The sequence below is a fragment of the Schistocerca cancellata genome, chromosome 4 (assembly GCF_023864275.1).
Source record: "Schistocerca cancellata isolate TAMUIC-IGC-003103 chromosome 4, iqSchCanc2.1, whole genome shotgun sequence".
NCBI lineage: Eukaryota > Metazoa > Arthropoda > Insecta > Orthoptera > Acrididae > Schistocerca > Schistocerca cancellata.
In genome coordinates this window covers 208,059,988-208,073,347 of record NC_064629.1, presented here as the reverse complement: position 1 = coordinate 208,073,347, position 13,360 = coordinate 208,059,988, and the positions used below count along the sequence as shown (strand labels likewise).

The following is a 13,360-nucleotide window of genomic DNA, read 5'->3' as shown; positions in this document are numbered from 1 at the left end:
TAAGCAGATTCAGAAGGATGTAGGTTGCAGTACATACTGGGAGATGAAGAAGCTTGCACAGGATAGAGTAGCATGGAGAGCTGCCTCAAACCAGTCTCAGGACTGAAGACCACAACAACAACAACAACAACAACAGGCAGTAAGAAGTTTTGTTCTCGTTTTCATACACCGATTTCATAAAAGATTTATAAATTTAATTCTTGACTTTCTAGCGTATCCCGCAGATTTGCAGAGTGAACAGTTGCCTTTCATCAGACCGTAGGTGCTGAAATGGCAAGAACAGATTTCAGTTGCTCTGTATTTGAGTGTCATGCTGGTAAGCAGTTAGAATAGAGCTGAGAGTATTTAGCACAGTTCGACGTGTGATTAGAGCCAATGACCGGCGACAACGCTTTCGGCGACTCCAGCTGGCAGCTCGCCTGCGGCTAAAACGAATAGGCTGCGCAACAAAGCCCGTGCCCTGAGAAGTAGCTCATGGTCCCAACAAACTGAATGGAACGGGGTCAAATTCTCCCCGGCGGTAATCCCGCCTCTACCCCACCTCCATCCTATTCTTTTCTCCTGTCAGGCGCCTGTGAGGCTGACACGAATGTGCTCTCATTTCTCTAAACTTATGATTTCTTGGAATACGTAATCTCGAGGCATCCTAAGGCGCTCCGTGACGTTCAATCATTTCTCGTCTAACGTGATATCCTGTTCGAGAAGTATGAGAAGACTTCGAACATTTTCTTTTGATTGCCATTGTGCGCACGTAGAGATACTGTTACTGCGACGTAGGATCTATACGACACATCGCGATTTTTTCATTTTTTTAGCCATTTTTGGTGGTTACGTACAATATAAGAAGCGTCTGTTGGAATATTCCAACCTTTTTCTGGCCCAGAAGTTTTACCCTGTTCTAGTTCTCTCGAATCTGAGGTAATTGTTGTATTTCTTAGTACATGTCGAACTGTTATTTGCTTTCTTTTGGTAAAGGTTTTTCATAGGCTGCAATCCTCGCTTATTTACTAACTTTACATTTCATTTTTTCTCTTTCCAATTATTTTTCCTAACACTTTCTGATGCATACAGTTGCTCATTCTCCTCGCTACACTTCCAGGCATTATTAACCTTCAGGTATGCTGTCTCAGAAGCATCTTACTCAATTACAACTTAATTTTTGTACACGTAGGTTCTTTTCCTTCGCCTGCGTTCTTCTGATTCCGTATCACAATTTTTTTTACCACGACGTGAGTTCTCGCTTTCTAGGAAGGAAGCATTGATTGAAGTTAACGACCCGTCTACATCGTTGTTTTAGACTCAGGAGCTCTAACTCGTTTGGACAAGGACAGATAAAGAAATCGGGGTAGTATTGTTGAGACCGTCCCAGCAGCGTCTTAACTCACTTATGGTAACAACAGGAAAGGTAAATCGGGGTTGCTGGAATTGAATTCCTAAATGCTTACTTCACTCGAAAGTAAATTTTTACCTTCTCTAAATTTTGATGTTAAGTAATCTGATTTCTTACTTTTTCTTACTGTTCAACACTTTCCTCTTTCTTAATTAAAATTATGTCCTAAGGAGGAGAAACTAAGCATATGTTAGTGGAATAGTAAGGGTTCGCCTCCGACAGTTCAAATGCCCGTCCGGCCATCGTTGTTTAGGTTTTCCATCGTTTCCCCAAAGTCGATGTAGGGAATGCTGGGATGTACTTGTATCCTTAGAAACGGACGATGCTGACTTGCTTCGTATTCCTGTTCTCTCTGAACTACTAGTCCATCATTAATGACATCGTCGCACACGGAACCTCAGACCTTATCCTCCCTCACTGTAAGATTTGATCACCAGAATGCATGTTTCATCGAAGAAAACTCTTCATCATAAAAGTCAGGTATGATATGCAAACTACATTTGTTCCTTTGCCGGCCGGTGTGGCCGAGTGGTTCTAGGCGCTTCAGTCCGGAACCGCGCTGCTGCTGCGGTCGCACGTTCGAATACTGCCTCGGACATGAATGTGGGTGATGTCCTTAGGTTAGTTAGGTTTAATTAGTTCTACGTTGTAGGCGACTGACGACCTCAGAAGTTAAGTCGCATAGTGCTCAGAGCCATTTGAACCATTTGTTAAGTCCCATAGTGCTTAGAGCCATTTGAACCATTTGTTCTTCAAATAAAACTATGCTCACTGCTGGGACACGTTTACCGTGGCGAGAAAGGTTATGTTGTCAATTCTTTCTGATATTGTGTAATGTCGTAATTAGTTTTTAACATTTCATTAGTCCTTCCATATCTAGATTGTAGTGTGGTACTTCATAGTGTCACATTAACCTAATTTTAATATAAAAATTGGAGCCTTTAAATCTCTCAAATTCTACTGCAGGTGAGAAAATATTCGAGAAACAAAACTACAGTTTCAAGATTCAGTTTTAATGCGTGAATGTTGATTCACAGACTATCGGAAGAAAATAAACCAAAATTGACAGACTCTCCTTCACTGTGGTCATCCTGGTGAAAGTACTGTCACTGAAAACTATGGGTAAATGTAACACGATGGCTATAGTATTCGATTAGGAGATGAATAGCATACGATTGAAACATTGGGGTATATTGAGAAGCGGTATGAAATGGGACGATCATGTAAAATCAGTGTTAGGGTCGGGTAATGGAAGACTTAGATATATTGGAGGGTTTCAATGCAAAAGTAATGAATCTGTACATGAAAACGCATTTAAGACGCCAGTGAGACCAGTTACTCGAGTATTTTATGCCCTAGAACTAGTTCAGAAACAGGAGGCAAGGATCGCAATAGGTCTGTATAGCTCATACGAAAATATAACAGAAATGCTCGGGGAACTTAAATGTAGAAACATGGCGTAGTTCTCGCGAAATCCTTCAGGGTGAGTTTATGGAATCTGTCTTCCAGGAAGATTGTGCAAACCATTATGCCCCCAACATCGCGTACGCCGCGTAGGCTCATAAGAATAAGATAGGAGCGATTAGAGCACGTAGACATGCATACAAAGATTGTTAATTTCCCTCGCTGAAAACGCCTACGGAAAGAGAATCAATAATATTGGTAAGATACGCTCCCCGCCATGCACTATACAGTGGCTTGGGGAGTATATGCGTAGATGAGGATGAAAAACTGCAAAAATGTCTGAATTACAGTTTCAAAATAAGGTGTGTTTTTCGAGGTACATCTTCAGTTGTTTCTGTTTATAGAAAATTTATTTCTCAATTGATTGTGTGTAACTAATGTGCTGCTCGGCTTTTGGGCGTCGCTCAGGCAACTACACTTTCTACCAGAAGTAGAAGAGATGCTCAGTTGCTGAGGACAATAGAAAACAGGCCTTGACATTTGTTGAAAGAAGCTGCGCAGCGCCTAGTGGCTGCGTCTCCCTGAGGAGACGCGTTCTGACCCCATAGTTTATCTCCTGTTCAATCCCGCCTGCAGACTTCGGGACTGCCTCGTAACAATCGACTTTGCTTGCATAAAATAAGTCACATGCTGCGCACAATATCTGAAATCTACTTCCATTTCTCAATTTAAGAATGTGTGTCCCCTCAATCTCCGCTTCACAGAATACAAGAATAAACTGTGATCTGAATCTGTCACTTTTTTCTCTGACACGACACCAGTCGGAGCTGAACGACATCTTTGACACACTTCGAACAACTATTATTTGCCAACATCAAAATTTTCGTTTACATTTCATTGTTTCAGAACTATTGCACTTGGACTTATTTATTTATAATGTCAGTAAATGACAGAGTTATTACGGTTGGCTATGTTCTACTTCTTTGCCGCTGTAGCTTTTATATCATGTGCTGTCACCAGCTTGTTTAAAGATACATTCGAATAACCCCTTCATCCTGTATCTGGGAAATTACGGTCACAACCACAGATGGAAACATAATTGATCAAAAATACTATTTCACTGTGAAAGCTGTTCACCTATGACAAGCTCAAACCCAAAAACGCAGACACAATGACGTCAGCGAGTTTCCGTATTTCAACAAAACTGGCTCCGTCAGCTTCCGTTACACAGCCTAACATCACGCTGCCACAGCTAAGTTGACAATACGCAAATCACAAACAAAACCCGCACGATAGTCTACAGGGAGTGCTCGATTTTACAATCAGATTGGCCTCTCTGATGATGATGATTATTATTATTATTATTTTGGCATGTTATAGGACGGAGGGCGCTTCACGTGGCCTAAGAGGCATCTTCGGTGCTCAGAAATAACGGGAACTTCCCTATATCTAACAAGTTTCTGGATCTTAGCAGTAACTGTCGATTCTTCTCACTGCTTGCCATGATTTTCCTTCTGCTCTAAACCATTACCTTTCAATAGCTTCTGTCCACTGTTTCTCAGATGCGACTAAACGTGTGGACAACATCGACGATTCACAAACTGTGAATCCAAGATAGCAAACTCCTTTCCAGAGGTGACAGTAGAACTTCTGATGATGGTCACCATGTAAGCGTGGGCGTACAAAGGCTCCACTTCCTTTAGTTTCTTTAAATCTGTCTGTGGTGTGGAGTGGCAGTTGAGAGGATGAGGACCATCAGGTATGTCTTATGTCCTAGAGTACGCATGAAACCATGGCCGGATTAAAGGAGGTCTTGTAAGAACTGGTGAATCATTGGGTGCTTAAAATGATAGGAACGTGAAACTCACACGATATTAAAACAACAGGTAGTCTATAATATCATTAATATTAAATCAGTTTTAAATGAAAAAAAGGATGAGAAAACGAAACAAGCGGGATAACTAATCACACATATATTGTCAGTGATGGTACGTTTTTGTCGCCCGATTATATTGTCTGCCGCTACTATCATCGACAGTGTAGGTACTGATAGCTGTGAATTTGCAGATAACGTATTACTGAAATGAAGACAAAACTTGGCGGTTACAGTTCACTTATTTTAGGGCAGCAAACCTGTTTCCGGTTTCTAATCTGAAATATTCATCATCAGACAACAGTAGACGTTCTGCATAATCTCTCATAAATTTTGTTATTGTGTGGAGTTTCATATTGGACATTTTGCGCCGAAGTAATCAACATTTCTTAAAACAACAATGCCATATGCTAAGCAATGCTTTTACAACTACTGTACCATGTCTGGTAACGAACTATATTCCGTCATGATTTTTAAGGAATAAATGACCTCTCTTAGGTGCTAAAAACATGAACGATGATCATAAACTTCTTGAGAATACCAATTTAATTTAATGCCGGCTTCACTTCGTTAGCAGCGCCGAATAACACAAGAAAATACATCGCTTTTGTGTATAATGTTTTCGTATACGCTAGTGATGTTCAGTTTATTTAATAATCTTAATTCATATTCTCAGTAAGTAAGATTCATTTGATCATTTACGTAATTCTGCAATTAGTGTTACACAGCGGTAAACATTTAACGATATCGAATCGATTGCGTTAATGGGAAATTCCTGAATGCGACTTGATGCTCTGTTATTCACAAGTTAACGACGTAATCTACAGTTTTAGATTCCCAGTAGTATAATCACAACTACATAAAAGAGTGCCAAACGGCAATGGAATAGGTTGTCGCGTATTAGCATGTCTGTAATTGTCGTATAATTTCAGAAAGCAACTGCAAGTGCGCTGTGGTGCAACCGGTTAGCAGCGAGAGTTGAGTAAGTTAGATACGGTACATTCATTACTGTTTCGTATTATAGCTACAAGTTTTCTGCCAGATCATATTTCTTCGGTTCATTGGCGCAGTTTACTAACTTATGTATGATTAACGTTTTCGCAGTTTACTCTCGCTGTCGGGGAACTGAGTACGTAAAAAGTTACCCACATTTTCTCCGATTCATATTGTAATCCTTATTATAAGGTTTCAATTTAACACCAACTGAGAACTTTTGAATCTGATTGTAATTTAACAGTATAATCATCTATAACTCACACACGTTTGGAGTAACAATGTACTATTTTCCGCGGAGATGCCGATATGACTTTAACAAGACCGTCATTTAACGTTTCGCGTAGGACCTGGACATGCTTCTTGAAACTGAATCTTATCTCTAGCAAAGCCCAAGACGATTTACAGCACATAGCTGCATGAAAATTGCTTGTCTGCATGAAACACACGTTTAACAAATTTCTTGCACCGTCTGTTTACAAAATTTCTCTCAGCTTCTAGTTAGTTCCTGTACAGATATCAGTTACAAACGCTGTTGAATGCTTCTCATAGCAGCTAAGCAGTTTCTTCAAGAACCTCGCTGTCGGCGTCACAGTTTGCAGTTTTGAAGTAACATAGGGCGTATTTACGGGCAACGCCTAACGCCAAGTCGACATTTATGTGGCAGCACGGATGAAACTGAACATAAATTTCCTGCCAAGAGCTTTGTAAAGGCTAGTGCTGCGCGTGTCCTCGACATCGTAAAATCAAGTGAAATCCAGAAACATTTGCTTTGGAGAGGGACGCTTTTTTGAATTAGGTAAATGCACACTTCGCAGACGCGACGAATTTCTAGTACCCAATACAGAGAAATGAATACATATTTGTGTGCAACTCTAATGTATGTAAATTTTGTATAAAAGTAAGCTCCTATTTTGTGGAAAATCAGTATGCTACTACAAATGAAGAGAGGTTAGAGTTCAATACTACGTCGACACCGACGTGATAACAAAAGGAGCGTAGCTTCAGCTGAGTAAGAATGGGGAAGGGATCTGACATGGCCTTCTCGAAGGCACCATGCTGGTCTTCTCCTGGAACGGTTTATTGCAACTGTGGAAAACTTAAATCTTAATGGCCGCACGGTGACTTATGTCAAATTTCTCTGAAAGGCAAGTCCAGAATCATGTTCAGAGCACTAGCTCTCTTGTCGAATGTTGTTACTAGCTAAAAAAGTTGTATCTCATTAAACTGTTTGATTCGTTTCCTTCCCTTTAATTAAAAATCGTTTTTTGTGTTAATGGAAATAGAAGGAACGTTTTTTTAAATATACTATGAGGTTCACAATTGTATCAAGAAGGACTCGCAATAATTGCGCTAACATACAAAAGTATATGTGCTAACGACGAATTTTTAACGTATCTAGGTAACAGTGGCTTGATCTATGTCAGCAGTTGGGCATATGTGGTATTTGTGCAGATGGAGTGACGGTCCATCTTCGGATTCCTGTATTTCTTTCTCTCTCCCCTCCCCCCACCCCCCCCCCACCCTCCCCAAATCCTTCTCCTCCTCCTCCTTCTCCTCCTCCTTCAACGTCACCATTTTACGGTTTGAGACTATTACAAAGAACATCGTTGGAGACATATAGGTTTTGTCTTTAGTTTTCATCATCTTAATTCGTATTTCTTTCTTTTCCTCTGTTCGCAGTCTTTCCAATAGTGTTTCCATTTCAATAATCTGCAGCATGCTCGATGGAGCACGGAAGGTATGGACAGAATCTAGTGACATGCAGAAGCTTCGTATCGCTCCGTGAGGTGTGCACGGATTGATCAACCTGTAACACACTGATCACAAATGCTAAGAATCCAGTTTATAGGTCCAGTTCGGCACAAACTTTTAAGGTGTCACAAGTATTCATCGCTGCGTATATTCCACTAAATTTCTACGACATGTCACTTTAATCTGTTAGTGATCGTGCATAGCCCAACTGTATTTGCCTTATTCTTCGCTTTCTTGATGTTGCTGTCATATCGCCTACTGAGCCACATAAGTTAAGTGGATCTGCCTGTTTGACGCCAGATTTAATTTTGAAAGGGCAATGTAGTATTTCCTCAAATTTGACTTGTGACGCTATCATTGGTTGTCCAAAACTCTAGTTTTCGTATTTATTTCACTCATACACTCTCACAACTGCGAAAATATTAAATTACCTTACAATACTGGTTTCATCAGACACTAAATTTGCCGTGTGTAAGTATCGAAACATCACTTAGAATGTATACCAGAAGTGTCACTTGAAATAACCCTTACACTGTAGTCAAGCTATGGGATATGGATCAGTGAGGGGGTCACTGTGGTCCATATGTTTTGTGCCGATCTATAAAGCCTTTCCGAATAGATGAGCCGATGGGCTAGTACTCTGAAAGACGGAAATTTGGGTTTGTGCATGGTTCCAAAAGCCAGCTTCAATTTCTCACCGAAATTTAAGACCATTCATGAACAATTTTTTCAGTAACACGCTTAACTTAGGTTTTTCATTAAATTTGGTTCACCCGTAGAAAAAGAATTATGTATGTTATGATGAATACACAGAGCAAACGTGCACGAATCATTTTAATAATATGTAGTGTTCTTTCCGTTTTCAACCACTATTGTGTGTTTAATATCTGTCGTTTCCATAACTGACACAGTTTTGTGTTCCAAAAATTTTATTGTTCACCCGGTTTGAATCGTAATTTATATTTTGCTATGGCTCAGTGTTGAAATAAGGACATAGCTTATGGTGCCAGTAAGACTCGTAAATCTCGTATTATGAGGCATACCGTTCGCCGAAAGCAAAATAGACGTCCGTCGTGTTACAGAACTGCAGTGGCACGTTCCGTGACACGTATACAGGAGTCTTTGTCGCATGGAGAAGCATAGATAGGTACTGTCGTTCACTCGACTGATTTTATGCAAAAGAATGCAATTTGAAAATGAAGGTCGCGTCATTTAGGTTTATTACGTTCTCGTCATGGCGAGTGTAATGTTCAAAAATGGCTCTGAGCACTATGGGACTTAACTTCTGAGGTCATCAGTCCCCTAGAACTTAGAACTACTTAAACCTAACTAACCTAAGGACATCACACACATCCATGCCCGAAGCAGGATTCGAACCTGCGACCGTAGCGGTGGCACGGTTCCAGACTGTAGCGCATAGAACCGCTCGGCCACTCCAGCTGGCGTGTAATGTTCCTTATGTCACACAGATGGTTTGTACTGGCGAAAGAGTAATGCTGGTTCCTTATCACCTCGTCGTCATCGGGACGCTAAATGATAACTTATCTTTGTACGATTAGTAATTTGTCAATTTAAGTGGTAAGGTTTTCTATGTAAATTTATTTTTCGTTGTCGAAAAACTTTAGCTGACTACCTTGTGTAATTTTGACTCAATCGTCAATCAAACATTCAGTTCCGGTTCAAGTACTTTATGCATTCAGGATAGTACAACAGCTGTCGACAACATACCTCTGGTTTGCAGTCATTTTATGCATTTGGAGAGCCGTTTCGCTTGTTTTAAGTAACTGTAGAGCTCTTTTGGGAAGCCTCATGTCATACAAAGAAGCACCTGAATGGTGAAGGAGTTGGTAGCAGATGGAGCACTTTGAATAGCAGTTTCAGTCGTTTCTTTCCCTATTACTGATGGTATCCTTGATTTTTCTCAGTACTGTACATTATGATTTTAAATGCACCTTAGTTGGGGATTGCAGGTGAAGTCGGAGTGCCATACTTGATAACATTTACTCTAATTGCTTCTTCGATCACCTCGCATTGTGAGGACCGTGAGCTTCCGCTGTCGGATGTAGCTGTTTTGGCCTCTAGACTTACAAGGAGTGACAAATACATCAGGGAAGTGGCAAGTCCACACTGAGCTGTCCACACGACCCGCTGAGCATAATAACATACAGTTCGTTGTCCTAATGTGTACTTCGTAAGCCAGACACGTGCACGTGTATCTACGTCTCGTACAATGTCAAGGACACTTCCTGGCATATAGCTAGCAGTAACGTCTACCTTCTGTAAAGAGAAACAAAGAAATTCTGTTCTTTCACCTTCACTCATGAGGACGCCACGCATTTGTTGTCGCTTTAAAAATATCAAGACCTGTTAATGTTCACAAGTTTGAGAAACTGCGCAACTTGTAACTACTGCTACAGTCAACTCGTGGCCTTAAATCAATGCACCACGGACTGCTTCCACACAAAATATTAATCCATACAGTGCCCTATTACGTGTCCAGTGCCTGAATTTACGAATTATGGGCTCTACGATCACATAAGAACAGTTCGGAACTGCCAAAGTTCTGGTTGCACTGACATATCTTAGTGCTAGTCTCTTCAGTAATGAGCTCTTATGCTGCAAAGAAATCGTGATGCAATTATCAAACGCGATCTGAGTAATAGATATGGAACATGGAAGGCGCGAAGCTTGCACTGTAACCTCCTGTCGTCATCGAGGAGGTCAGTACAGACGCATTACAACCGGCCCGGTAGGGGGGATGACGGACGTGGCCGTGGCCTTGCTGAAGAAAACATCTCGGTATTTTCCTCAAGTTACTGACGGAAGCCAGGGAAAGTTTTAATCAGGTTGAGGAGGAGGAGGAGATTAGTGTTTAACGTCCCGTCGACAACGAGGTCATTAGAGACGGAGCACAAGCTCGGATTAGGCAAGGACGGAGAAGGAAATCAGCCGTGCCCTTTCGAAGGAATCACCCCGGAATTTGCCTTAAGTGATTAAAAGAAATCACGGAAAACCTAAATGAGGATGGGAGGACGTGGGTTTGAAAAGTTGTCCACCCGAATGTGAGTTCAGTGTGCTAACCACTGCGATACCCATCTCGGTTTAATAAGAATGGGGAACTAAATACTCTTTTTCCCGAATAAAAGTAAATTGTGCTACCAACTGTTCCAGCTCGCTTGGTTGAATTTCCAGAGGACTGTCTGTCCTTGTGGACAATACTGGAATACTTTGAATGCAACTATCGACATACCAACATTTTTGTTTATTATTTGTTCATTTTACTAGAACCAAGAAAAGCTTGCTCGCCACATTTTCGACTTACAACTGCTCCATCACCACCCCACAGACTAAAACTTCTTAAGTTCTTCTCGACATGAACAGAAAGAACAGATTCGGACGAGATGAGATTAAGGATGGCGCTGCGAGACGATGAAACTTACGTGTTCGTTTCGTAACCTTTTTCGTTAGGCCTTGTTGATAATTACAAGACAGGCACTGGGTTGTGTCTTGAACGATGATGAGAATGCGAAAATGACGAAGCTTCGACACATTTGAAAACCTAAGGAAAACCAAGGTACAGCTGAAAAGGTCGTTAGAAAACGTAGGACTCAGCGCGAGAAGAAAGTTTTCATTTACGGTAAAGCGAAACTGATAGCAAATTATCTTAAATTAAATTATGAGCCATCATGTAAGTTTTGATAACGGTTTGAGAATATTCCAATATCATACTAGCTACAGATAACAAATACATTAAAAGTGTGCAACAACAGAAACGTGTGGTCAGTGTTTATGAGCCACAGTACTTTTGATGACGTCATATTTCCATGAGGTAAAATCAAGCAGGAAGTTCTGTTTGTCTGAACGGTACCCAAACTGACATTAAATGGTTGTCTTAGCCACTCGAAATGAAGTCAACTCTGAGTGATGGGCAGCGATCTTAGTGGTCCTCAAAAGTTCAAGAGAAAGTCCTTAAATATTAGTCACTTGAAATTCGCTAATACCCAATAGCAGTTCTCGCCAGAACGCATTTCGAACGGATACAGAAACGTGGACAAACATAATTGATACACCTTTCGACCAACCCTGTGACGCTGAACCACGAAATCGAGGCCTTTGAATGGCACACCTCACTACGTTAGGAAACAATGTTGTGAAGGCGACGCCTAAGCTTCTTTGGACATCTCTCACGCATAAATCATGCTGGTATCGAGAACAGGGAAATGAGTGGCACATTGATTCGTACCTCCCTCTCTCACCTGATGGTCCCCATTTGTCGAGCTAAAGCTGGCGATCATCAGAGGTTCAAAGATAATTAAACTTCAGTTGCGAAACTCGCGGCGGACTGCAGTTTCGTAGGTAGGTCAATCCAGACGCCGATGGAGTTTTTCATTTTCAGCCTCGGACGCTGAGATATTGTAATCCAATGACACTTTATGCTGAGGATGAAGCAGCGACCAGTGAGTATCGACGGATATTCTGAACTTGATTCAGCTGTTGGCTATTCGGAAGCTATAGTTAGTAACATACTGGGGAAATGAGCGTTGAGGGTAGACGTCCTAGTGGACGTCATCTTCATCTAACCTGTTATGAAGTTTCATGAATGTACCTTTGTTCGTTACTGAATGTTTGTGCATTGTAGTGTCATATAAATGCAGACTGAAGTGAAGAATGAAAATTTGTACCAAGGCGTGATTCGAACCCAAATCTCCTGTTCACTAGCCACATGCATTCACCATTACGCCACCGTGACACAGTGGCGCTGCATAGCTGCACAGACTACCCTACCACGGCTACCTCCCCAGTCCAAATTCCCATTCACTCCTCAGCCCACTAAGTAACTCGAACGGCATTGCAGAGGTTCTCCAGTTGTTTGGAATAGCATCTCACAACGAACGAAATGGGGGATCCTGCCTGAAATCCAGGCGTAGGTGCTTTAATCAGAGGAAAATATATCGTTCCAGAGATCTTGTCAAGTCTCAAACATCGATGATGTATATATGCAAACTGAAGCGACGAATGAAAACTTGTGTCATGGCCGGTATTCGAACTTGGGTCTGCTGCTCACAAGGAACATGTGCTCATCAATACACCACTCTGGCACAGTGGCTTTTTTCAACTGCATGGACTACCCTAGCATGCCTCTCTCCTAAATCCAAATCCAAATTACCGTTCACGCTTCAGCCCACTTGGTATTCCCCCCAAACTGGAACAGCACTGCACAGGTTTTCCAGCTTCAGTCGCTTCAGTCAGCATATAAACATCATAGATGTTTGAGACTTGAAATGGTCTCTTGAACCATATAGTTTCGTTTCATTGTGATGCTGTTTCTATTTTGCAATGGGTGAAAGGAAGCAGCCGGCCGGTGTAGCCGTGCGGTTCTAAGCGCGTCAGTTTGGAACCGCGTGACCGCTACGGTCGCAGTTTCGAATCCTGCCTCGGGCATGGATGTGTGTGATGTCCTTAGGTTAGTTAGGTTTAAGTAGTTCTAAGTTATAGGGGACTGATGACCTCAGTAGTTAAGTCCCATAGTGCTCAGAGCCATTTGAACCATTTGAAAGGAAGGGAGAGAGTGAAACATGATGTTAGCTCCCCACCCCCTCCCTTCCCAGAATTCCGGTATTTACTAGCGACTAAAATTTGTTACATCACCTGATTACCTCGGAGTTTAGAGTCGCCACATAAGGGATGGTTCGCGATCTGTGGATCAACTATAGTAAAGTTCCATAATTCGTGCATACCGATACCAGAACGGTCAAAGTTGCACTCAGTACCAGAGCTCGTAGTCTTCGAAATAAATGTTCCAACAATTTATCCTTGTCGAAAATTCAGAGGGGTCTGTCATATCTTCTGGACTAGCCACTTGCACGGACTAATACCAAATGTACGCCATGCCTACTACAGATTAACGTGTCATCGCAAGAAAAATAAAGGACGGATTCAGAGCA

General features: G+C 41.5%; 1 protein-coding gene across 1 annotated transcript in view; it reads right to left on the bottom strand.

Moving 5' to 3' along the window:
• LOC126184828 (aquaporin AQPAn.G) overlaps positions 1–13,360 on the bottom strand; it is a 163,783-nt gene that overhangs the window by 122,405 nt on the left and 28,018 nt on the right. The gene's annotated exons all lie outside the window — the stretch shown is intronic.